Here is a 27,874-nt window from a genome sequence, read left to right as displayed (position 1 = left end):
TAACGCAGCGGCATCGAAATGTTTTCGCCATTATGTCTATGTGCCTAGTATGCGCATGCAGACATGCCCCATGTGGCGACCCCACAGTTCCCTGTTCGGTGGCGCTCGTCTGCTCCGCATGCGTTCAGCATTAGAAACTGCGTGGCAGACTTGCTGGCAATGTTCCAGTTCACGCAACGGTAGTAAAATACTGACGGCTGTAAAGAAAAAAAAACCTGGTTTGTATTTTTCAGGCGGCAAGTATGTTCCCCGTGCCATCCTCCTCGACTTGGAGCCAGGAACCATGGACTCCGTCAGATCGGGACCTTTCGGTCAACTGTTCAGGCCCGACAATTTCATATTCGGTAAGCGTCTCTTTTAGCTTCATATCTCCGTTGCTGTTTTAGCATGTACTGATCAAGTTCAGCTCAACGTCATCAGCTGCACGTGTGTGCGCAAAGGTTCGTGGGGAGCCGGGCTTAATTCTAGCCGTCCCTAGCCGGAAGTTCCTTGCAGCAGCTGCTCTTAGCCCATCGTAGTGTTCGTTAGGTTCAGCCACAGCTTAGGGTTAACAAAGGTAACTCGATTTGCTCGTACCTGTGCTCAGAATCGGCATTCATAGTCGGCTGTATAATCTTGGCTGTTTCCACTCTTTCGGTGGCAAATTCGCTGCGTACAAAATACAAGTGAACAGCAACTGAGGCGACCATTGCAACACGAAGCTTGCTGCCCTATGCGCCTGACATACGTTCCTGAGCGCTGAGTTTCCATCTTGAAATATGAAAAGTTATTTTATAAGGTCGGCGAATTTGGCCTGAAGACCGCTTCACTATCATGCGACTGAAGAAAAATTCGCGTAGAAACAGGAAAGGTTTCAGCGCAAAGCGCTTTAGCGGCTACCTTTTTGGTCAAAGCTTATTGGCTCAAAACAGCGGCTCCCAGCAGCGCGGGGATATGCAGGTGGCGTACATATGCGCGGTAACCTTCGCAGGCCAGAGTGGCGCCGGCAACAACTGGGCCAAGGGCCACTACACTGAGGGCGCCGAGTTGGTGGACTCCGTGCTGGACGTGGTGCGCAAGGAGGCAGAGAGCTGCGACTGCCTGCAGGGCTTCCAGCTGGCCCATTCCCTGGGCGGAGGCACCGGCTCCGGCATGGGCACGCTGCTCATCTAGAAGATCCGGGAGGAGTACCCGGACCGCATCATGAACACCTTCAGCGTCATGCCCTCCCCCAAGGTGCGCATTCGTCGTGACAGCTTCCGCGCCGCCGGCACGTGTCTTAAGCCAGGACAGCGTCAACACCAGCGAGACGCAAACTTTTGTGGAGGAAAAACGCTAAGCCGCCCGTGTGCTGTGCGATGTCAGTGCACGTTAAAGATCCCCAGGTGGTCGAAATTATTCCGGAGCCCTCCACTACGGCATCTCTCTCTTCCTTTTTTCTTTCACTCTCTCTTTTATCCCTTCCCTTACGACGCGGTTCAGGTGTCCAACGATATATGAGACAGATACTGCGCCATTTCCTTTCCCCAGAAAACCAATTATTATTATTATTATTATTATTATTATTATTATTATTATTATTATTATTGTTATTATTATTTTTATTATTAAACTGCCGTCAGATATGAAGGCTTCACCACGTCCGCATGTGGTGACCTCAGCGAGCTTTCTTTCTTGATGTCTACCTACTACGGTGGTATCGACACCGCACTCGCTCGTGAAGATGCGAGACTTTACGTCACCCACCGCTGCTGCCAAACGAATGGCGCGAAAACAGCTGCAGAGTGCAAGCGCACGACGGCTGTGACCTTAAAGGGACCATGAAATGGTATATACTGAGGTTAGGAAAAGCGCACGAGCGATCGCTATTCCATCACTCGTCACCGAACAGGAAAAAAAGTATAAGCTAGCTTCATTAAAAGACTACAGACATGTAAATTTAGTTGCGCGTTTTATTCTTCCATATGATGCTTTAGGCATTATAATACATGGATCATCGTCTGGTATTCGCATACAACCGCTAAATCACTGATTACTGAATTCCTTCCCTCATGCTGTTTCGGTTTCATCAAGCGAACGATGGTTGTGGCAAGTAGTTCGACTTTAGGTCATGTGAGGCACGAAAAAAACTGCAATATAAACGCTGACACGTAGTTTTAATTCACTGTAACGCTTAAACAAGCCTGCTTCAAGAGCTGGAATAAAAACAAACGACGTATCAGCAGTCATACTGCCGTTTTTTTCCTGCCTCACGATACTCCAAGTCCAACTACACGTCACAGCCATCGTTCGGTTGATGAAACCGAAACAGCATGAAAGAAAAAATTCAATTCTATATTATTTATCGGTCGTAGGCGAAAACAACGCGGCGATACATGTATTCTAATGTCTAAAGCATCATTTGAAAGCAGAAAACATGCGAGCAAATTTTTGGTGTCTACAACCCTTTAACACCGAAGATATCGGCGCATTAAAAATGATGCTTCTTAGCTTCCCTCAACTCTTACACAACGACGTGCCGAAAAAAAAATGGCTAGCGGTTTATCATTGCTAAGCACGAAATAGTGCGCGAAAGCATGGTGGGCCTCCCAAATTTTGGGGGTGGGCCAAACCCATTCTGGGGGTGTCGCATGTCGGTCCCGAACGTAGGTCAATTTTCAAATTTTAGGGGGTGGGCCAACTCTTATTTTTGGAGGTGGGCCAATTTCATTTCGAGACGAGGTGAAGCCTGTCTTCCACCTGAGCACAGCCAGATTCACCGGCAGTCGAATTCGGTCAAGGTCATTCGAAGGGCAAATTTCGGGCGTCCTAACCATGTTTGGGACATTCTTCATGTGCCATATCAGGGCCGCCGTGGTGGCTAAGTGGTTATGGCGCTCGGCTGCTGGCCCGAAAGACTCGGGTTCGATCCCGGCCGCGGCGGTCGAATTTCGATGGAGGCGAAATTCTAGAGGTCCGTGTACTGTGCGATGCCAGTGCACGTTAAAGAACCCGAGGTGGTCGAAATCTCCGGAGCCCTTCACTACGGCGTCCCTCATAGCCTGAGTCGCTTTGGGACGTTAAACCCCCATACACAATATACACCATCATGTGCCATACCATGTGTTGCTGTCCTTACCCTGCAGGACCATCCCCAGAATTGAGCTTCATTGCCATGCACACGCATTTCCTTACTGAGTCTGGCTGAGGCTTCATTTTCTCCGCGTGAGACATCGTCGAAACCGTTAGGGGTTGGCTAGGATTGCTTTCGTGCTAACAGAAAACAGGTCGGGGCTGCGCATTCCCGCCCACGCAACCTGAGCATGCCCAATGGGCAGTGGGCGTCAGGCTGCCCACTGACATCTTTGGGGTAGGAGCGGCTAAGTATAGTGTGCTAAGGCAAAGAATGCGAGGTGAGCTGTCGCCCTAGCAGACTGCGGGTCAGTGCGAGCAGCGATTTAAATAGAAATTGTAAATTATAGACATGCTGCACCATCATCGTCACCATAAGCCTGACTAGGCCCACTGCAGGGCAAAGGCCTCTCCCATGTCTCTCCTATTAACCCTGTCTTTTGCCAGCTGCGGCCACCGTATTCCCGCAGACCTGCTGCATGTTTGCAAACAAACAAGGTGTCACTGCAGTCGCTAGCGGGCTCGCGGTAGGCTTGTAGGCGCGTTGTCGGTTTCTGCGAATCACCAAGTGGTTGATGCTGTTGATGCTTTGAACTTCGTAATTTCTCGAAGTGCACAGGCTCGCGTTGACCACGTACGGCCTATTCAGAGATATTGTTTGGCACTGTGTGTTGTATATATGATCAGTTGCAAACAGAAAGCGTTGCTGCCGTTGATTTCTACGCTAGCCGTGGAATAAAATAACCACTTTTTGACGCTCTGTACAAGCCGGAATAATTCCACTTCGGGATAGCAGTGAGGAGAAGCTCTGGCGTTGTTTCGGCGGAGCAGACGTGCGCTCACCGTCACTTGACACACGTGCCACGCAGCGAGGCAAGTGGGGACAGCGTCGTGTCTCCAGTCTCCTCTGTCGCGTGTAAGCGCTGCTTTTCGCCACAAGATCATGCACCAACGAGGCCGATTTGTCACCTTATTAAAATGGCCAAACTGATCGCAATTTTTTGTGCAGTAGAAATTTAGAAAATTACGCTTTTTTGATGTGCGGGCGTCGAAGATTGAGCGAATCGCCCTTCTGGTGGCCTCGGCGCATCGCGAATTCCACGGGTTTCCGACGGCGGTGCACCACTATCTTAGTATCCCTTGGAAGCGGAATGATCAGAAGATCAGAGGTTCCATTGATTGCAGTGCCGCATTTCTTTGACCAAAAGAAAAAGCTACGAGGGTGAACGAAGCAAACGAGAGAATAAACTTTAAGGTTGGTTTTCTCAGCTTTCACGTTTTCTACGATTGGCATCACTCATCCCTTCGTAATTTCGTAACGAATAAAAATAGAATGATTCTATTTGCTGCGAATGAATCCTGAGACGTTGATTTATTTATGGTTTTGTTTATGAAGGTTTAACGTCCCAAAGCAACTCAGTCTATGAGAGACGCCCTAGTGAAGGGCTCCAGAAATTTCGACCCCCTGGGCTTATTTAACGTGCGCTGACATCGCGCAGTACACGGACGTCTAGAATTTCGCCTCCATCGAAATTCGACCGCGGCGGCTGGGATCGAACCCGCGTCTTTGGGGTCACCAGCTGAGCGCCATAACCACTGAACCACCGCGGTCCTGAGAGATTGAGTAGTGTAATAAATCTGACAATTTTTTGTACACATGCAGTAGCATGTTGAAGTTATTTTTCTAAGAAATGTGTTCACGTAAATATGCATGCTAGAGTTTAACTTTTGTTTGCATACGTACTTTGCATAAAAAAAAAAGAACAGTAGCGTCATCACACAAAGCAGGGCTTTGTGAACATGCTGGCATAAAAAATTTGCGCACTTTCTACTTAATTATTCCACACTCGATGACTTGACGACGGTGTTAATTATAATAACCCAACATCTGTACCAGCCAGCTGAAAATAAAGCACAGCACTGAAATTAGCATAAAAAGTTCACAGTTGTGCCAAATTTGGTTACATCTCATGCATAAATAACGAAAATACTTTCAATTTCCGCGTCTCCTCTCAATCTCGCTGCATTGTTTCACCCGACAGTTTCTGTTAGTGTACCCCCTAAATGAAACGTTTGCATAGCCGCCGCGGTGGCTCAGTGGTTATGGCGCTCGGCTGCTAACCCCAAAGACGTGGGTTCGACCTCGGCCGCGGCGGCGGTCGAATTTCGATGGAGGCGAAATTCTAGAGGCCCGTGTACTGTGCGATGTCAGTGTATGTTAAAGAACCCCAGGTGGTCGAAATTTCCGGGGTGCTCCACTACGGCGTCCCTCATAGCCTGGGTCGCTTTGGAAAGTTAAAACTCCATAAACCAAACCAAACCAAACCGAAACATTTCCCTAGCAACGCAGGAGTCTGATTGAAAGACGCAGGGGCTCAAGCCGAAAAATTCCACTCGCCTGCAACTACGTGTGCTGGACGCAGCTTCGTGTGCTCTCATCTATTTGCGCTAGCTTTATGAGATACTTTGGAGGCCGTTGTCATGCAATGGCAAAAACGAAGACAAAAGCACGCTGCAACTGGAAACGAGGAAGAAGAGACGAGGAAGAAGATATAGAAGCATTGACGATATAGGAGCATTGACAGGCCCCCAAAGCACGCGCAGGGCCCTCGCTGAAGACTCGATCGCCGCCGGCCACCAAAGACACCGGGCGCTGTACCGGTGCTACGAAGTGAGACATCCCCGGGGTTCCTCCTAAGAGCTCTGTCTCGACGCGTTCGTCCTGTTCATCGCTGCCCCGACGGCTCTGCTCTGCTGGGAACGATCGGCTAAGTTTCGGGTGGCTGATTGTGGCATTTTCTCTCTGCGTCTTTGCGCGGTAAGGCAGTAAGTCCGGACTATGTCCACCCAGTCTCCCGGCCAGGGGAGTTCCCTCTGGTCGGCTTCTCTGTCAACTGATCTCCTACCGTTGGAAGCTTTTTTGCGCAGTGGTGTCGGCAGTATCCCTGTCGCGCTGGTGCCTAGGGATGGTGGTGCTATCAGGATGAACAACCCTGGTGCTGTTCGGGCTGCTCTCCAGTCGACGACTTCTCATTATGAGTCAATCTCAGAGGTTCGCCAGTTTGGACGTGGTGGGATTCTGTGCAGATCGCCAGACCTCGCCTGTGTAAGATATTTACTAAACTCCTCATCCTTTGCCTCCCTTCGGGTAAGTTCTTTCATCCCTTCTCATCTGGCGTGCACGAAAGGTATTGTACGAGGTGTAGACTCTTCCCTGTCTCCGGCAGAGACTCTTGAGCTTCTGTCGGCTGCAGGTGTTGTTGCTGTGCACCGCTGTAGCCGGGATGTAAACAACGTGCGGATGCCCACTGAATCAGTGATTGCTACCTTTGCCGGCACTTCCTGCCCATCTTAAATCAAGGCATGGCCTCTAATTATTCGAGTAGACCCATTATCATCTCGGCCTCTGCAGTGTAACAACTGCTGGCGCTATGGACATAGCGCTGGCGGTTGCAAATCCAACTTGAGGTGTTGCAACTGTGGGGATGGTCATTCAACAAGCACCTGCACTGAGAAGAATAAGAAGTGTTGCCTTTGCGGTGGTGCGCACTCTGCAAACTACTCAAATTGTCCCTCTCGAGCTCAGGAAATTCAAATTCTGGAAATAATTGACAGGAAACGCTGTTCGCGCCGTGACGCTATTTCAGAGGTCAAAGAACGTGCCCACGGTTATGCCGGTGTGACCGCTCGGCAAGGTGTCATGTTAGACTCAACGCTGTCCCAGGCAATCCGCCTTTTTCACGACGCGACTGCGCATGCGCCCATCCCCTGGCGGCGGTGTCGCGAAACATATTGGAAGGGTCGCTCGCTCCACTCGAGACTGGTCGTGGAAGTGTTAACAAACCGGCTTCCTACGCGGGGTGCGTTGCTGCAGCCGTCGGGCGTTCAGCGCGACGCATATGGCGATACCTACGAAATGTGTTGCATACGGCATCAATGCCCAATATGTAAAGGGAAGTAAACTCGGATTTTTTCTCTTTCCGAGCGCTTCCCGGGACAGCCTTCGACGCGAAGCGTGGATAAAAGCAGTTCGCCGGCTCGACGATCGTGCCGCCCTTGGGCACCGTCAAGCACGTCAAGACTGTGCGGGAATCACTTTGTGACAGGTGCGGACGAGGTACTGTGTTTAAATGCGTGTGCAGTCGATCATGAAGTGTTTTATTCATGGGCATGCAGGAAGGCCTCGAATGTCACCGCGGCACCCAGACTTCGTTCCGGCGCTTTTTGCTTTCTCAAGCAAGAAGGCCAAATGGGCAAGCTCTGTGAGCCGCTTTCAACGCGCGATGGAGCGGGCAACGAAAAAGAAGCTACGAGAGCATTCACGCATGGTGCTAAAATTTTGTCATAATCTCCTATGGAAATTTCCTTGTTTATGCCACTACACCCTGGCCAATCCCCCCGTGTGGGTATGTGCCATGTATTAAGAAGCAGAAGAAGAAGGTGCGTTATGCGTGTGTTCGAATCATATCCATGATGAAGAGCTCTCCGTGGTATCGCCGGAATGGATTAATGTGCGCCTCTCGCGCTCGTCTTTATGGACGCGCATGCTTGTTTAACCTATGCAGCGGTGTGTTGTGGGAAAATACAGTGAAATGCTAGCAGAGCTGCTTTGTTGCGAGTACGCTTGTGCTTTTATAGCTCGTGTAGCTATTCGGCAGGGCTTGAGCACAACGATTGCTTGTGAAAACTGTTGTCCCCAGTCGTTTTCTGTACTACGGCGTGCACGATGTATTATCCACCTTTCATGAATGGCAGGCATATACAGCGGAAAACGCCAACCTCACTGATCGGGGATATTTCATTGAACATTATGTTCCGAATGTAGCCTTCATCTCTGAAGCGGCGGCCCTTCCTAGCTGGTGTTCGCATCGCATGCCGGATGATCGGAGATACTGAAGAATTTGCTCTTCTGTGAGCACTACAGCCTGCCTCAGACTTCGCACCAAGCCATCAGTCAACCCTAGAAATCCTCCAGGTACCAGGTGCTGCCCAGGACACGCCATCGTTGATAGATTCCAACAAAACGTGCTCCGCAGCGGCACTCAGTCCGGCCGGGTTGGGCGCGCAGTACCCTACCAGTGAGCTTCCAGCGGTGTACGCGAGGTGGCAGCACAGGAAAATGAAAAAGGCGGATTGCGGCTGCTGTGGAGGCTTCGATGTCTAAAATGGTAGAAAAGATTGTCGCAAGTGTGTCGGAGTGCTTTACAAATGTTCTAGCGTCTCAGATTACACATGCCGTGCAGGCTAGTTTGGCACCTCTTTCGACAACAATTCCCTCTCCTCTTATCCGGTCTCAAATTCCAGTAGCATCACAACCCCAGGAGCAAACTTCTGTCACTGCCGCTGTACCTACCTCGGGTACTTCGAGGGATGTTGATATAATGTATGATTCCGAGATGGTGGAGCCTGATGCGCGGCTCCTTAAGCGCAGTGGGTCCCCCATGTCTCATTCGTTGTCTTCTCAGGGCACCCAGCCCAAATCAAAGAAGAAGCAGCTTGGCACTAAAACCAAGGATACCATTTTGGAGCAGGCAGTTGCTGCTGCTAGACTTTCGCAACCATAGCGTCGTTGCGAGTTCTGCAGTGGAACTGTCGCTCTATTCTTTCCGCTTCCACAGATTTACACTGCCTTTCTACTCAGCTTAATCCGGATGTCTTAATTCTGCAAGAAACGTGGCTTTCAACCGATAAACATTTTCATATCAAAAATTACCGGTCATTTCGCCTAGACCGCCAGTCAAGAGGCGGGGGTTTACTAACTTTAGTCTCTTTGAAATTTTGCCACAGGGCTGTGGTATCTTTTCAACAAATGTCTCCTGACTGTGAGATTTTGGCAATAGACTTTGTACTTCCTGGGTGCTCTCCATTTTCAATAGCAAATTGTTATTTCCCCAATGGAGTCCAGGATGTTAGACCTCTGGATTTTTTACTCGTAAACTGTAAAAACCCAGTTCTCGTGGCTGGGGACTTCAATTCTCACCATGTGTCTTGGGGTTTTAGGACTAATTCATGCGGCAAGCGCCTTTGGGACTGGGTTTCTGATCACAACCTGATGTGCTTAAATTCAGGATCGGCCACTTATCTTCGCTCACACACTCAATCTGTTTTAGATATCACGTTCATTAGTCCTGGAATTGGCGTAACGAATTGGTCGACAGTTGATAGCGGCACTTCAAGTGATCATATACCTATTCATTTTGATATCATATGTCGTGTTACTCCGGCGTCTTCTCAGTTGCGGTCACATGTAAATTATGATAGATTTCAGACGGCGTTGCGCTCTGCCCTTGCTCCAGTGTCTAACATCGCCGAGGTCCACCAGTCAGCAAGCATATGTCTGGCTATTGAGGAAAGCCGTAAAAAGTCGGAGTTCCTGGTGAGGCCAATAAAAGGGAATTCTTCTAACTGGTGGAATGCGGACTGTACAAGAGATTACAGGCGGAGGAAGGCAGCATGAAAAAAGCTTCTTCATAACCAATGTCCGAATAACTGGAGTGATTATAAATTTATTGCAGCCACCTTTAAACGCACAGTTTCTCGCGCAAAGGAAAAATATGACTCGGAACACTTCGATTATCTTTCAAAGGCGGGCAACCGACGTGCACTATTCGGTTTTCTACGGTCTAGGAAACAGCTCAAGTCCTCTCATAATTTTCAGTCATTAGTTATGTCACCTGTAGAAGCTATCCAGGCGGTTGAATTAATAGCCACAGGCCTGCAAAAGCGGTTCTCGTCTTTACTACCTATGCGACCATTGTTGTTTGCACCAGTCGTACCAAATGATAATGACTCACAAGTAAATCTATCAGAGCTTTCACAAGTTGTCCAGAGATTGCCAGCTGCTGCTCCTGGCCCTGATGGTGTTACCACAAAGATGCTCAAGATTCTATTTGAAGAGTCTCCCAACTCCTTATTGCACCTAATAAACTACTCTCTCAAACACGCTTGGATACCTTCTGAGTGGAAGCTGTCCAAGGTGATCCCTTTACTTAAAAATCAGGGTGGAGGCTATGAATTGGATAATATTAGGCCAATTTCTTTAACATCAAACGTGCTAAAGTTGATAGAAAGGTTGTTACTAATTCGGGTGTCAGCCATTGTGGACCGCAAAAGTATACTCAGCCCGTGCCAACTCGGTTTCCGGCCACGGTGTTCGATATGGAATATACATGCTGATCTTGAGAGCAGAATTCTCCTTGCTCGTCGTCAACGCCTGGTCGCGGCTTTGGTTACGTTAGATGTCGCCAAAGCTTACGACAGTGTAGAACACTCCATCCTGATACATAGGCTACAGTCTCTTCAATTTCCAGATTATATAGTTGCATGGATATCTGCATTTCTTCATAACACGGAATTCTTTTGCGTCCATAATGGTGTTCATTCAGAGAGGTATAGACAAACGCGAGGTGTACCGCAAGGAGCTGTTCTTTCTCCTGTGCTCTTTAATATTCTGTTAAGCTCAATTCCTCTCCACCGCCATGTACGCACTTACGTCTATGCGGACGACATTGCGTTTTTTGCTTCTGCGCCGGATATACATTCTCTGTATGGTCTGTTGCAGTCATATTTGAATACACTTGAGCACTGGTTGAGCGCATTACACCTGAAGTTAAATGTTGGCAACTGCGCCACTCTTGTTTTCCCTCTATTCACTCCTGTAGTGGTATCTCTCACTTGCCAGTTAAAAATAATACCGCAGGTTCAATCCCTAAAATACCTAGGGGTCATTTATGACAACAAACTCACCTGGCGACCTCACATTGACCATGTCGCGGCGAAAGGGGCTCGTGCCGTGGGCATGTTACGGAGATTATGTCATCACCGGTACGGCATGCGCAGAGATGCGCTATTAATGATCTACATAATGTATGTCAGGCCAATTTTAGAATTTGGATCAGTGTTGTTTTCAGGCTCGGCTACATATAAACTTCGCCCTCTCGTCCTTTTAGAGAGGGAAGCACTTCGCATGTGCCTCGGCCTTCCAAAATGTGTGGCTATCAATGTGCTGTACCTTGAAGCCCGCATTCCGTCTCTCTTATCACGACTTCAATTTTTAACTGTGCAAACTTACCTCAGGATCTATGAATCCCATTTCCACCGTTCCCAAAGCCTTTTCTGTTCTCAGCCGACCTCCTTTTTTGGTGTCCCCTGTTCTCGTTTCAATTCCCCTCAGGTAGTGTTTGCGCAAAGATTACTTCAGCCTTTAGATGTAAACATTTATGATATCCTTCCTGCGCTTCGGAATGGGCCCACTATCCACATTGTTTTCGACGACATATTCCCAAAAAATGCAAAACTTTTGCCACCGAGTATTCTAAATGGCCTTCTAGAAGATCATCTGAGGACCCTACCAACCGATATAGCAATAGCCACTGATGCATCGCAATGCAATGAAAAAGCAGGTGTGGGAATATTTTGCTCCCATTTAGACTGGTCCTTTTCTCTGCGCCTTCCAGATTTCACCCCTATTTTTCAAGCAGAGTTTCTAGCAGTTGTACTTGCTCTACGCAAGCTAGACCCCTCTATTACAGCAGTTGCAGTAATTACTGATTCTTTATCTTTGTGTTCGTCCCTCGCTGCACAGGTTGACGGTCCCATTTTATCAACTTTCTTATCCCTACTTCCTCCGCATTTGAGCCTTGTTCATTTAGTATGGGTTCCCGGCCACAGCAGTGTGACAGTAAATGAGATTGCTGATAATCTCGCAAAGGCTTCCCTCAGCGGCCCCGTGTTGCCAATCATCCCGGCTACAGCCTACATTACAGCATCTAGATTTCGGCGACGTGCGTTTTTAAGCTCGCAAGACACATCACTTTTAACATCGGCGGATTATGAGCACCTTAAATATTATTGGAACAGGAAAATTTGTTGCTCTCGGCAGCTTGAAGTATCACTGACGAGGCTACGCTGCCGCACCCCCCCTCTAAATTTCTATTTACACAAGTCGGGTTTGGCGCTCTCTCCCCTTTGTGCATTTTGCCGTGAGCCAGAATCCATTGAACATTTTTGGCTGTATTGTCGCCGATTCAACTCACTGAGAAAAAGGTTGCTGGAGGAGCCCTTGCAGCATCTTGGCCTTAGCTTGAGCAGCCCGCTCTTGCTATCATTTGGCGCCACCACATTTGGGTTCAGCCACAGATCTGTTTGCACCGCTGTTCAAAATTTCCTGATAGAATCTCACCGACTGCCTTGCTAAGTGTTTCAACCTTTTCTTTTCTATCAATTATTACATTTTGACTAAATCATTAATATTTAATCACTATCTTTATTATTATTCCTAAAATTTTAAAATCAAAACACTCATCCCTTTTCTGTTCATGACGAAAAATTCACCGGTGTTATGCTCCCACGTGCTTTTCCTTTTTGTTAACTGCGTTCAGGTGAATAGCCACCCGATTCTTGGCCGATCCCCCAGTGTGGGTATGTGCCATCTTTTGATCGGCTAACAACAACAACAACAACAACAACTCGGTAAAGAAGAAGAAAGGGCCCTTCTTTTCTTTTTAATCACTCGTAAATTTCACCCAAGGCAAAATAGCTTGGCACCATTTACCCTATTCTATGGGGTCTCCCCACTGAACCCTGGCCAATCCCCCGTCGTGGGTATGTGCCATGTCACGAATGCAACAACAACAACGGCCCTTAGTGTCCATTGTGCTGATACGACCCGACGCTGTTCTACGGCTGTTCTATGTCGCCTCCCGCTTCATCTGGCCTCGGTGCTGAAGCGTGTCTTGGTGCTGCTGATCCTGTAAACTCCTGGTGAGGCCGTTCCGTGAGTGGGGGATTTGGCCAGGTTTTTTCCCTTTTGGATGTAGGCTTCATGTTTCTTAGGCTTACGGACATGGCTATGTCTTCCTCGGGCACAGGTCCAGTAGCCTGGTTCGCCAGTTTGCCTAAATTCTTTTTGCCAAGCGTATCCCTGTGGCTCTGGTCCCTGTAGGAGATGGTTTAATTAAGATCAAAAACTCTCATATGATCCAGGAGCAGCTGAAGGCAGCGACCATTCGATATCTTGAGATTTCCGAGGTTCGACCATTTGCCAAAAGAAGAATTCTGTGCAAATCACCTGATTTGGATTGTGTTGCAGACTTGCTGCAGTGCACCTCTTTTGCCTCACTCCCGGTGAAAGCGTTTATTCCCGAGCAACTCGCCTGCGTAAAAGGAATAATCCGCGGTGTGTATCCCTCCGCTACGCCAGAAGAAATTCTTGGACTTCCATGATGCCGGTGTGGGCATCCTCTCAGTTTACCGCTGCAACAGAGGCTGGAGGCTCTCGTTTTCCAACTGAGTCTGCTATAGCAACTTTTGCGGGGTCCTCTTGCCGATGGGAAATCAGTCTGGCCCATTGTCTACCGTGTTGACCCACTGCAGCCCCGTCCATTACAATGTAAGAACTGCTGGCGTTTTGTTCAGAGAGGCAAATCTTGCACGGGCAGGCGGAACCTATTTTGCCTGCCGTGCCAAAGGCGCGCTACTGACATCAGCGTCACCGCATCTGCATGACGTCGGGGCGTGAAGGAGGTGTGTGTAGGGTCCACGCAGAGCTTTTGAATTTGACTCGAATTAATACTGACAAAGGCCACCTCTACTGATCGCTGCCCTAGAATTTGACCATCAAAATAATTTCTTGTCCCTTTAATGCTCGACAATGGTAGCGAGAAATCGAAGAATCACAGTGCTTAAAAATGAGAAAATTTTTCTTGTGCATAGATGTGGTAGGCTTTGCACCACGTCGACAGAAAGTGCGAATTCAAGCGCATTCAAAACTGCAGGTCTCCGACACCGTCGTCGAGCCCTACAACGCCACCCTGTCCGTGCACCAGCTGGTGGAGAACACCGACGAAACCTACTGCATTGACAACGAGGCGCTATACGACATCTGCTTCCGAACCCTGAAGCTCACCACTCCCACATACGGGGACCTCAACCACCTGGTTTCTGTCACAATGTCCGGAGTCACAACATGCCTCAGGTGACGAAGCTTTCTTTTCTCAGGGATCGTAGTCTATTACTGTCACTCGACATCTCTATATGCGAAGCTGTAGTGAGTGGCACCGATCACTGCCGTCGACGAATGGCCCGATGCCCACAATGGCCACAGGCGCTTAGGCCTGCAAACTACTTCACCACACCTGAAGAGGGAATAGCTTGTGTTGTGTATAACTTCGTAGCACATTTGGGGACATGAATGGCGCGGCGCCTGCAGGCCCTTGTTCGCGGTGCTTAACGCAAAAAAAAACAGTCTTAAAGCAACTTAAGTAACCATACACACGCAGGTTTCCCGGCCAGCTGAACGCTGACCTGCGCAAACTGGCTGTCAACATGGTGCCCTTCCCGCGTCTGCACTTCTTCATGCCCGGCTTCGCACCACTCACGTCCCGAGGCAGCCAACAGTACAGGGCGCTGACCTTGCCGGAGCTGACGCAGCAGATGTTCGACGCCAAGAACATGATGGCCGCCTGCGACCCCCGCCACGGCCGCTACCTGACGGTAGCCACCATCTTCCGCGGCCGCATGAGCATGAAGGAGGTCGACGAACAGATGCTTAACGTCCAGAACAAGAACTCGAGCTACTTTGTCGAGTGGATCCCGAACAACGTCAAGACCGCCGTCTGCGACATCCCACCCCGTGGCCTCAAGATGTCTGCGACGTTCATCGGGAACAGCACGGCCATTCAGGAGCTGTTCAAGCTCATTTCAGAACAATTCACTGGTCAGTCATTTATCAGAATTGCTCGAATTACATTCTACTCATAGCACAGCATGCAGTTCACACGTATAATCTGCAGTTGCATAGAGCGCCTACTTCATCGTTCAAGGGCAACTTTGGGATTATTATTTTTTTTAATCTTAAGGTGGCGCTCCCGTAATATTGCTTAAAGCCCTCTCTGTTCGTTGCAATCTGTTGTTAATAGAACTGTGAGTAAAACAATCATCAAAGAGCAAAAAGCAGAAAACCTAAACCAAAACAGGGGTGTGTTGGATGCGGTGTTCTTTTGTGACAAAGATGACGTCACAAACAGTGTCGGCAAAGCTTTTGTACACGCATTTCACTGACAAACCACAAGCTGCAAGGAACGACCCCGTTCATTAAACATCTCAGATGACAAGCGCGACATTTCCCTGTTCACCAAGTGCAGACCGTGTATCAAGGAGGGGTAATGTTTCCAACATTACAAGTTTAGCAGTGCCCGTAAAAATCACTCATAAAGAGGTAACGAAGCGGCCACCTTTAAAGAGACTCTGAGGACAAATTCAAGTTGGCATGAATGGAAATTTAGCAGCGTTCTAATTGCGAAAGACACTTTTATCACTAAAAAACGGAGCTTCTACCACTAAGGCTAGGCGAAAGGGAAAGAGATGGGCATTTGTCCCCATGCCGTGGGGAGTGAGCTACCTCAGACCTAGAGTCACTCTACTCAGACCTAGATACCCTACACAATCTCTAGAACTTCCCCCATTCAACCCTGCGCACCTATAACCCGAACAGTGGACAACCCAAACGGGGACAAAGGTCCGTCCCCTTCCCTAGCCAGGTAAAGGTCAAAAAATGAAATACAGATGCCGCCATCACCGACCGTTTTTGCAAGCAAACTACAGTGCTTCAAGAGTTTTCTTCCTTTTTTGTTTTTTGGTCGTGGATCCCTGAGGCTAGTCTACATCGCTATTCACTAAGCGGTGGTCACGAATTTCGCTTGTCTTGACGTCACGAGTTTGAATCGAGAAGCGGGAGAAAGCTGGACTTGTTGGCGCAGAAACAAAAATCCGAACAGCTGGGTAACTTGGTGGAAATAATTCGGACGGATAGAATTGAACTAGCTGTATAAGTTCCGCTGCAATTCGTGAAAGCCTACAAAAACAACTAATATTCGTGGTGCCCGTCTTAATTTGCAGCCATGTTCCGCCGCAAGGCCTTCTTGCACTGGTACACTGGGGAAGGCATGGACGAAATGGAATTCACCGAAGCAGAGTCCAACATGAATGACCTGGTGTCCGAGTACCAGCAGTACCAGGAGGCCACAGCCGACGACGAGGGAGAGTTCGACGACGAGGACGCCCTCGCCGACACTGCCTGAGATACCGCCACCGAAATTCCCATTTGGCTTGCAGAGTTCCGATAAAATAAACGATGTATATTAGGCAAGCCAGGCTACTGGCCATGGCGAGCATTTGGTTTTACTAGAAAAAAAAATTGTTTGGTGTGACGCAACACGAAACGATATATATTCGCAATAAAGTCCCAGCATGAGTTGGAAATAACGGCGAGAGCAAGGCTGTTCTATCACTTGGAGGCGTGTAAGCTCCTGTTCTTGTTGCTTGGCAAAAAGAGGGCGCCGCTACTGATGGTGACAGCGCTCCATAGCGCCACAACGAATGCAAGTATGCTGGCGCTACCAACGCGAACGAGGACGGCTTAAAGAAGCCTCGGAGACGTTGCATGTTATATACAATTAGCAGCTGATCATCAATTTAACCGTAGGTGAAATCTCCGCGACGTGCGGCACGAAGCGCGGTGGTTGCACCATGTGCTTGTATACTGATATTGGGAGGGGGTGGAGGATGTTCGCCCCCAATCCTCAAAGCGAGAGGAAATTTTATACAGGAAAACCATGCTGAACTCAATTTAGTTTTACAAAAAAAAAGTCGAAGAAATGCATGGTTCAAACGGACCTCCCCCCCCCCCCCCAATCGCCCTCTCCAAGAGTGACCCCTATCCACGCCCGGTACCGGTGGACCATCAGAACAGAGTTGGATTGAATGCTTCAACGGTTGTTTTCATATCAATGCGTTTGACCAGCGCAGCTGTTGAACGCTTTCGCGATTGAGTGTAGACCATGGTGTAAGAAAATATTCTTACACCACGGTGAAGACACTCCACCAGCACCTGTGCGGAGCGCGCTCGAACGGCTATTGGGTGTTCGCGGTGACGTACACGCGGTAGGGTCAAGACCAATTTCCCAATCATCTCATCTCACAGAATCTGAGCACCAGGCCAGGGGAACATTAGAGACCGATGGGTACGCGGCGGCAGGGGGTCGAATCCCACACCTCCCGCAAACAAGGCGGATGGCATGCGCTAGGGCACCGCTACGGTGCACGACACAAGTGAGCTTCCCTGTAATTAAGAGACTGCTCGAACGCGGAGTCCATAACGCATTACAAGAACTTCGAGAGGTCCACATACAAGCCCAGAACCTTTGATTAGGTGCTGCCGGACGACACATACTCAATCAGCAACAGGCCTGCATCACTATCTCCGCAAACAATACATCACTAAGAACACTCCCTACCCAGATCTGCACTTCGATCCATGTCAAACCATTACCGAGGAACATGCACCCCCACCGTAATCAAGGTCGGAGAAAGGCGCGCGAGGCAGCGCGACATAAATGGTATGGGGATGCGTTTGGGTGGATGCAACCTGCGATGAGCATGGAGCCACTGCACTTGTCCGCAACCCCCACATAGCCTCCCTAACTTTCGAGCTTCCTTCAGGCACCACCCCTGAGGGAGCCGAGAAGACCGCTATTGCTATGACATACACAAATGTCGGTTACATCATCAGTGAGTCAAAAACAGCCATTATAAACTATGCCAGGAACAGGGTTCACCACCCTGCACAATCCCTGGTGCACCCCCCCCCCCCACCTATTCTAACGCGCTGAGCTCATCTGAATGCTTGCGCACTTGGGAAATCCCAGCAACGAGGCCGCCGACTCCTTAGCCCGAGAGTCTAGAAGTCGGGCACAGGCGGACCTCGTGGGGAATTTTTCGAAGGAGCGTATGCACTCGTTTGCTGAGCTCACCACAAACTCCCGCGCTGAGCGCCCTCATCTCCCGCCACCCCACCCATCCCTTACTACCGCAAAGAAATCAGTCTGGCGTCCCCTGCAGACGCACACGCTACCTACACCAGCCCATCTCTATAAATTTAAGCCGGTACCCCCATATGCACCTTGTGCTCCCGCCCCAAGGCCACCCTTGCACACATCCTCCCGTCATGCCCGGCGTCCCCTCCCCCCGCCGGGCTGGTGCCTCTCCGAACCTGGGAGGACTAGGACACCTCGTTGCGGTCAACGGACCTGACCAGGCAGAAGATCGTCGTCAGCCAGGCACCGTGTCACAAGAATGTATGCATTGTATTCTTGCTTCTAGGTCATAGATAAGCTTACCTATCGCCATTTTTCCTACACTGAATTATCGATATACCGGTAGATCAACTATTTCGTGAACCCCTTCGAGTTTCATAATCCAGGTTCGACTGTAATATTTTATTTACGAACACAAATAAAGTGACCCGTTACAGTGGCTTTGGCGTTCAGCACCTGATCCCAAGGTCCTGGGTTCGATCCCGTCCGTGGCGGCCGCATTTCGATGTAGGCGAAATAAAAAAAAACGCCCGTGTGCTGTGCGATGTCGTTGTATGTTAAGGAATCCCATGTGATCTAAAATCCGAAGCCCTCCACTACGGCGTCCCTCATCGCTCGTGTACGAACCACAATTCACAAATCGAGCGCTGAAAATGTGCGTCGCATGCAGCATCAGGCCGAACTGATCCTCTTTATGAGTGGCAGCTCTAAGTGGTTTAACAGAGTATACTGGGGGGCCCGTCCATATGCTACGTTTTCGTTTATATTAGCTCTAAGTGGGCCACATGCAAGAATATCTGGTGCGGATCCAATTGGACTTATTTTTGGAAATGTGGCGGAGAGTTTGAAGTTTGCTTCACTTCCGCCACCGGTTGGCCCGGTATAATGCACTACCTCCGCAATCGGCCTTGTCTTCAAAGCGTCTTTACTATCCTGTCTTTCTATCCCATCTTTCAACTCTCCTACTATCTGCACGTGGTAGCGATTGTGGCTCGGCTTGAGCCAGTGAGCAGGCCTGTGCACTTTCCTTTTTTCTTCCTGGCAACACAGACAGACAGACAAACCATAAGGACAGGAACTGCCGCAACGTTTATGCCTATGGTTTGTGTGTCATGCATGCTCGCCTGCGGCCTACTTGGAGCTGCCACTTGATTAGGAAGCCAGCGGTTAACATTTCTATAAGTGTTCCAGTTGGAATGCCCCTCATATTCCATTTGAAGCTTGCAATTGGTTCCAAGTAAATAATGGGATATTTTCCGATTGGAAGCAAACAATTTGTTTTGTGTGGGCCGGCATTACAATTGGACGCGCCAACTGGCCTTCCAATGGGTTCAAAATATACATGGGAGAGCACAACCAATTTTAATCGCCGCCTTCTTAGATTTGAGAAACCGAAACTATGCCGCCATTTCGTCCCCTGACGTCATACGGGGGAGAATTAAGGTATAGAAGGACACAATCAATTTTAATGGCCGCCATCTTGAATTCGCGGAACCGAAACTATGCCGCCTTTTCGTCCCCTGACGTCATACTCACATAGTTCTACCTGGATCATTCCACGCCAAACATCCCAGGCGTTGCGCTCGACCATCTCCAATTTGTTCAAAAAATTCGTGGAAACATCGTAATGTGCGTAATGAAAGCCTGAAGCATTTTTGCCTAAAAAATTTATTAGTGAAGTGAGGGAAGATTGAATATTCAGAAAAAATGAGAAAACAGGCACTGCTAAATAAGCAAATATTTAGAAAACACTACAAAAAGTTTTTCATTGACATTTGCACAGATTCTGTCTTTCGATACAATTCGGAGCATGCTGCTTTACACGGCATAAATATTTTTTTTAATCGAAAAAAGTATGAAAATGTGTCATTTTTGTCATTTTTTGTTTTAAATATGAACTTTCTCTCGGAAATTCTGGAATAGCCGTTTTGTTCCTGTAGATGTCCAGTACCTATAATAAATTTTACAGGTGATGAAACTGCGGATGCAGAAGGAAAAAAAATCTAGTTACAAAAAGTGAATTTTGAGCCAAAACACTCGTTAATTTCACCTTGAGGTGGTCCAAGTAGAAATACAAACAATAGCGGATTACGTAAAACAGTTTATTGCCTTCCATTTCTGAAGTTTTTATCGAGGTAATTTTTGTTTAAAGCGAGGAAATAATTTTTGAAGTTGAGCTCTCGGGCCGTAAGTTGCGTCGTCTCTTAACGCCTCTTCACCGCAGAGCACGATACTGCAGACACTGTAGCCACGCGAAACCTTATAGTCCTTGTTCTTAAGTGAGGTTTGCACTGCAGGCAAGCATGGGAACACTGAGTAGTCGAACAGGTGTTCGTGCGAAAAGATTTTCTTAACGCTGCTAGTGCGGCACATGCCCAAGTGGGCTAGCTGTTTGGCGTGATTCTGTCGCAGTCAGTCATTCTTGTCGGCGCCATGAAAGACGTAATCAGCAGCATAAGAGCTTGTGAGACACCGATCTGGAAATGACTAGAACGATGCGGTGTTGAAACAATCCGTGACGCAGTAGCACCATGTGGTACCTGACCTTTGTGGCCGTCAGAAGCTCATGTCCGGTTGTTTCCGTTGTGATTAGTTTGTTGTATTTGATTTAATCAGTGCAATTTCTACATTATTACTCCAGCGACAACTATAGACGAGACACTATGCTGGTGAAGCACCTTCATGCGAGCGACGCACCTATGCCAACGCCTTATAAACTTTTCAAGGCCTGTGCCCTCTCTAGCGACGTCAGCACCCACCGTCCTACCTGGGCATTGCCATTGCCTGCGGCTGCCTCCGGTTCTCCATACCGGCCTTTCCGTCCCGTCGCCTCCCGGCTCATTTTTCCCCTCTTGTTACACGCAGCTAGTTCGTCGAGCCAGTCGCCTCGTGGTCGCTTCATTGTTGTTTTCCTTGCGCCCGTTCTGCGACATGCCTAACAAGTATTGTGTACCTATGTGCTCAAGCAACTACAAGACGGGGAACAAGGTTCAAGTGTTTCCTTTGCCAAAGGATGAACAGCTTTACAAGTGGCCCAGTGCGATTCCCCGAAAGGATTTTGTGCCTACTGCCAACAACAAGGTACGAAGTCATTTTCTCTACTGTTGCCACAAATGAACAGTATTTAGGGGAGCCATGACAAAAATTAAGCTTTACCTCGATATTAGATTGTACTGCATTGGTAATGTGGTGCGTCGCACTTTTGCTATTGTAAAACAGGTGTGCGCCTTACACTTTCATGCATCCTGCCTTGAACATACCTCATCGTACACCGATCCCCGGACAGGACAGGTGTTCGAAGTCCCTCTAAAAGTGCCACACCTGCGTCTTGGGTCAGTGCCATCCTAATTCCGTGGCTGTCCCTCGTACCTGTCAAAGAAAGATGCCGTGCCAGCAAGGAGCTCCCCAGATGCCGAAAGAATGCGCCGGGAGGCAAATGTCTTGCTCGTGCTATTGAAGTGTCAGCAGCCTGCCATCGACAAGAACAAATGCAGTGCAAATTTTCATCTCTGCATGAAATGATGGAGCGCTTAAACGTCAAGTGTGTCCCAGTTGAATGGACTATTATTAATCACCCAAACTGTAGCATGTTCTTGAATATTGCAAATGAGAGTGCGCTGGTCCTACAGTGTTCTGTTACTGTTTTCGCATATCTTCGTATCACGGCGTGTTTTCACGGCAACTCAGTGAAACGTTTAGGAGATTTTGTCGTGCCTGACGAAATCGGTGACATCAATGTCCTACTTGACATATTAAATAAGCTACAGCAGATTTCTGACGACAAAGGTTCATCTGATGGCCTTACTGACCTGATAGTAAACCTCATGGAAAAGATTAAGGAAAGCGTCCGCAAAAACAGATAGGACTCTGTTAAACTTCTGAGGGAACAAGTGTTGTTGCTTGAGAGTGACTGCAGTACTCATCTCAAACAATGGTGCTTGCTTGCATCTGCATTCTATATCTCCTCATGCATACAAGTTTTTGAGGGGCTCTGGTTGTTTGACTTTGCCGCATCCGAGTACCATTAGAAACATCTGCTCCTCTTTCCACCTATCACCTGATAACGAATAAGTGATCAGAATTTTCTTAAATACATTGGCCAGAGGTTTAATAAATTGAAATCGCATGAGAGTGCTGTTACTTTAATGGCAGACGAGATTCACGCTCAGCCATTTATGGACTATAAAGGAGGAAAGATTGCAGGGGCAGCAGGGAACTCAGATGAAGCTGCAACTACTGCACATGTTCATGGTGCAAAGTATGCCAAGCCCGTTTCGAGATGTTGTACACATTCTCCCCGTGTGAACGTTAAATGCGGAGTCACTTCACGCTGTCTTAAAGAAGGTAATCCTTGGGCTGGAAAGAATTGGTTTTAAAGTTTTAGATGTAGTAACAGATAATAATTCAATCAATATGAAGGCTTTAAGCATGTTTACGATGCCGCATAAGGTGAGGATTATTTACCCACATCCAGACGATGCAACGCGACCCATGCTTTACATCATTGACGCTGTGTAACTGTTAAAGTGTGCTAGAAATTATTGGCTTAACTAAAGAAATCCTAAAGCCAACTTTTATTTTCCTATGTTTAACCTCACTGACAATTCCGTCCACCCTGACATTATACAGTGGGCATCATTCAAGGATCTCAGGAAGCTTCACAAACTTGAATCTTCTCAGCTCTTGAAGTACAGTTATAGGCTGCCTTCGAAGGCTTTAAACCCAAGCAATTTACAAAGGCAAAATGTTAAACTAGCCTTACAGGTTTTCAACATCTTTGTGGCTGAAGTCTTGGACATGCACTGCGATTTTCCTGTACTTTCACGTGCGAAAGAAACTGCCAACTTCATCAGAATAATTATTCATTGGTGGATGGTAGTTAATGTGAAGATGCCACACAAGGGCTATCACTATCGCGACGTATACGAAGAGCCAATTTCATCGTTGAATGATGACCCCAAGCTATCCTTTTTGAAAGCCTTCAAAATCTGGCTTGACGTATGGAAATTTTATAAACACGACAATTGCACGCCACAAAGGAAACTTTTAATGCTCTGTGGCATTCAGCATATGCTCTACTTGAATTCTCAAAAAATTGCGTCTATGAGCTCGGTTTTAAGTACGTGCTACTCGGAAAAGTGCAAACAGACGGCCTAGAGAAGAGGTTTCTTCAGTACAGACAAATGGCTGGCGGTAACTACCACATCAACATCCGACAGCTTCACGAGTGCGAAGGCAGAATTCGCCTCCAAGACACGCTTCCTGTGATGTGCGCCGGTGACTTCAGCGACGATGAGGTCGGTTGTTTGTCAAGTGCTGCACATTCCTTCAAAATTGCTGAGTTTACAGAAGGTCTGAACAGTTTGAGTTCACGCGCGCCTGTGTTTGGCTATGTAGGTGCTTTTGTGCTCATTCTCTAATGAAAGCCCTGAACTGCGATTTCTGCCGAGAGCAGCTTGTTATGGACTGCGAAATAACAGAACATGATGATGCCGATGTTCACTCTTTGATATCTAGCTTGAATCGAGGCAGGCTGGAATTCCCAAGTGCATGTGTCGTCACTGTCGTGATGCACACCGGGGTAATTGTAAAAAAAGCTATTACAACCAGAGAATGCCACAATGTTTCTCCAACACAAAAACCAGAGGAATGTTGTTCAACAACTGGTTATCGAATCGCTGCCAGAGTTTGGCGACCTTGTGACATGCTTGAATGGGCACGTCATAAAGTATGCTTTTTTCTCGCACGCCACAAGCCTGGTCCAACACTCCATGTTAGCATGCGCTAGCTGCAAAAAATATCACTGTAATTTTTTACTTACTAAAGTTAACTTTTTGGTTACCAGTTTACTACTGGGAACAAAAGTTTCCCGGACGAGAGTTCTAGGAAAAACGTTTATTGTAGATCCACCTCGCTACCCAGTCGCCTGATATTGTATGAAGGCATTAAAGGGACTATGCAATGAATAAAAAGTAACTTGTAAATGTTTTCAATGCTTAGAAATGATGCAAAGAAGCATTCACGCCAAGTATGAGTCTTCAGAACTGAGCCAGCAATTTATTATGAACTTTTAAAAACCGTGTTTTTCAAAATTCGCGGGCCGATTGGTGTACTCGCAGTGAGCAATTTTGGAACTAAAATCGTGGAACAAAGACGTCACTGTACCATGACGTCGCCAGGTCACCACACACTCTCATTCGCTGGAGCCACGGCAGCCACGACGTCACGGGCCCACTTCCGGTAGCCGTGAAAATCACCTTCTCGTGACGCCGCGCGACCCTCTCGCACAAGAGCGAGCCAGGGCATTGCCTTCGCGCATATGGTTTCAATTTTCCTCTGCAGCCTCCGTCGGGAGTTCCGGAGCCACTCGCACGGCTATTCGTGGGCACGCATAGGGCTAGATGCCCATCGCGGCCGTAAAAACGAGCAAACGCGGTTCGTGTTCTCGCCTGCGCTGACGATGTGGGCCCTCGCCAGTACACAGAAGTTCCGTATGGTGTTTGGCGCCAATGTTAGTTTTGGGAAATTTCCGAGGTGTCGTTCTGGACCGCGGGGCACGAATTATCTGCAGAGGTGATGATCTGCAGTGTTGGGGAACGCCGCAACAGTAGGATCCTCACCGCTCGCCAGAGGTTGTAGAAATATACAACCAATAGGAAATGCGTGGAACGAGCTGCAGCTGCCCATAGCTGCCAAAAAACGTGCAGTAATTGATTTACCCCTCGAAGTGACGGTATTATCAGAAACCCGGTGGCGGCCTGAAGAAGCCGAGCATCTGGTCGAAAGATGCTTTTGTGACCATTAAAAAACTGTTGAATCACCGGCGGTGCTGACATTCGAACCCAGTACGTCCTGTGTATACGGGGCATATGCTGTATGCTACCAGGCCCTCACTGCGATTTTTGAACAGGAACTCCGATTTCGCGAAACCAATGAGTGCACTTTTTGGGGACGTCCTCATCTCGGTTTTTTTCGTAAATATTTGTTTCATTTCTGACTTCCTTCCACCAGGAGTCCGATCCCTTTTATTTGGATTACTCGCAGCCAACTTTGTTAAAATTGGACTGGATGTGACTGGAGGCAGTTCTGAAATGAGGTGCAAGAAATGAGGTGCATGTAAACGTACCACCTGTTGCAAAACTTCCTAGGCCGATGCACCCGTGGCCGGAATATGGTCGCACGCGTACGGTTTCGTTCATTTCTTGGCGGGAACTTGTGAATGTCAGCGGAATTCGTCCTCGACATTTTAAACGGCAAATCTATATGCCGTATCAGGGATCACCGTAACACTGTTCGCGCGCACTACGGCCACGGACGCCATGACCTGCGAACTGTCGCAACATGTGTGCATGCGACGCAACAGCCGTCAGGCACGGCCGCCTTTGTTGGATACGTGTGTCTGCTTATCTGAAAACAGCGCAACGGACGCGGACAATGACAGGAGTGGACACAAACTCAGCAGTATGCGTCCACTTTTGTCATTGTCCGCGTCCTTTTCGCCGTTTTAAGATATGAAGAGCCAACTAGACCGCACCTCTACCATTGTATGCTTATCTGAATTTGGAGATGATAGGCGTCTCGCACTTTGTGTTCTCTTCTAAGCATTTATCCATGTTTAAACGTTTTTCGCGCCAAAAGAACAAAAACAAAAAGGCATGCCGATAGCTTATTTCTCTTGATCGTTTCTTGCGGCAGAGGTGACGTGATGGCGCAGGTACCATTCAGCGATTGGCTGAATTTTCTTTTGTTTTTCTTTAGCTTGCCCTAATTAACGAAATGCACTTGCTTGACTTGCGCGTGTTCTCGGCACCTGTAGATTCTCGTCCGCGAGGGGGCAATACTGGGCAAGCGAGTAACGTAAATGATGGCGAATTTGAAACCCCGCCGCGGTGGCTCAGTGGTTCGTGCGATCGGCTATTGGAATCGAGGACGCAGGTTCAATTCCAGCCGCGACGGCCGCGTTTCGCTGGATGCGAAATGAAAAAGACCCATGTGCTGTGCGATGTCAGTGTATGTTAAAGAACCCTGGGTGGTCCAATTTACTCCTTGCAGCTAAAGGCGTTTGGCTCTGCAGCAGCAGCTAGGCAGGAAAGGGACACGTCCTCAGCCCTAGCAACGCCGCACCGTCTTTTGAACTCCCCCTTTAACTACTCCGCTCTCATAACCCGAATAACGAAGAACGCACTCCACACGGCACGGGTACAAACGCCGTACTCTTTCCTTTTCGTGCTTAGCCCCTGCCTCATGAAAACCGACCGAAGCGACTGGCTGGAGGGGCTTTAAGAAGAGCATTCGCCGCTACATTCTTGAGTTTTAACAGATTATAGTTGTGTTTTTGGCACATTTCTTTCGACACATACTATTTCCTCATTTAAAATTTTGACGAGGAGCATGACGGACGAATACCGTATGTGTTCTAATAGCATACCTACTGTGCAAACGTAAGTTTTATCAAAGGGGCTGCGAATGCTGATCATGATGATAGCATCACAAACGCACTCCCAATGGTGCATGAGCGCTCGAAAACGTTCTGCTCTGTCGTGTAACGCAGCGGCATCGAAATGTTTTCGTCATTATGTCTATGTGCCTTTATGCGCATGCAGACATGCCCCATGTGGCGACCCCACAGTTCCCTGTTCGGTGGCGCTCGTCTGCTCCGCATGCGTTCAGCATTAGAAACTGCGTGGCAGACTCGCTGGATATGTTCCAGTTCACGCAACGGTAGTAAAATACTGACGGCTGTAAAGAAAAAAAAACCTGGTTTGTATTTTTCAGGCGGCAAGTATGTTCCCCGTGCCATCCTCCTCGACTTGGAGCCAGGAACCATGGACTCCGTCAGATCGGGACCTCTCGGTCAACTGTTCAGGCCCGACAATTTCATATTCGGTAAGCATCTCTTTTAGCTTCATATCTCCGTTGCTGTTTTAGCATGTACTGATCAAGTTCAGCTCAACGTCATAGCTGCACGTGTGTGCGCAAAGGTTCGTGGGGAGCCGGGCTTAATTCTAGCCGTCCCTAGCCGGAAGTTCCTTGCAGCAGCTGCTCTTAGCCCATCGTAGTGTTCGTTAGGTTCAGCCACAGCTTAGGGTTAACAAAGGTAACTCGATTTGCTCGTACCTGTGCTCAGAATCGGCATTCATAGTCGGCTGTATGATCTTGGCTGTTTCCACTCTTTCGGTGGCAAATTCGCTGCGTACAAAATACAAGTGAACAGCAACTGAGGCGACCATTGCAACACGAAGCTTGCTGCCCTATGCGCCTGACATACGTTCCTGAGCGCCGAGTTTCCATCTTGAAATATGAAAAGTTATTTTATAAGGTCGGCGAATTTGATCTGAAGACCGCTTCACTATCATGCGACTGAAGAAAAACTCGCGTAGAAACAGGAAAGGTTTCAGCGCAAAGCGCCTTAGCGGCTACCTTTTTGGTCAAAGCTTATTGGCTCAAAACAGCGGCTCCCCGCAGCGCGGGGATATGCAGGTGGCGTACATATGCGCGGTAACCTTCGCAGGCCAGAGCGGCGCCGGCAACAACTGGGCCAAGGGCCACTACACTGAGGGCGCCGAGTTGGTGGACTCCGTGCTGGACGTGGTGCGCAAGGAGGCCGAGAGCTGCGACTGCCTGCAGGGCTTCCAGCTGGCCCATTCCCTGGGCGGAGGCACCGGCTCCGGCATGGGCACGCTGCTCATCTCGAAGATCCGGGAGGAGTACCCGGACCGCATCATGAACACCTTCAGCGTCATGCCCTCCCCGAAGGTGAGCATTCGTCGTGACAGCTTCCGCGCCGCCGGCACGTGTCTTAAGCCAGGACAGCGTCAATACCAGCGAGACGCAAACTTTTGTGGAGGAAAAACGCTAAGCCGCCCGTGTGCTGTGCGATGTCAGTGCACGTTAAAGATCCCCAGGTGGTC

General features: G+C 48.5%; 2 pseudogenes; both read left to right on the top strand.

The window, feature by feature from the left end:
* Nucleotides 1–235: 235 nt before the first annotated feature.
* Nucleotides 236–16,169, top strand: LOC144136254 (tubulin beta chain-like; annotated as a pseudogene).
* Nucleotides 16,170–27,437: 11,268 nt separating this feature from the next.
* Nucleotides 27,438–27,874, top strand: part of LOC144113937 (tubulin beta-4B chain-like) — a 33,169-nt pseudogene continuing 32,732 nt past the window's right edge.

The sequence above is a fragment of the Amblyomma americanum genome, chromosome 1 (genome assembly GCF_052857255.1).
Source record: "Amblyomma americanum isolate KBUSLIRL-KWMA chromosome 1, ASM5285725v1, whole genome shotgun sequence".
In the NCBI taxonomy this organism is placed as follows: domain Eukaryota; kingdom Metazoa; phylum Arthropoda; class Arachnida; order Ixodida; family Ixodidae; genus Amblyomma; species Amblyomma americanum.
The sequence above is the reverse complement of the archived record's forward strand: the minus strand, read 5'-3'. Positions and strand labels throughout refer to the sequence as shown.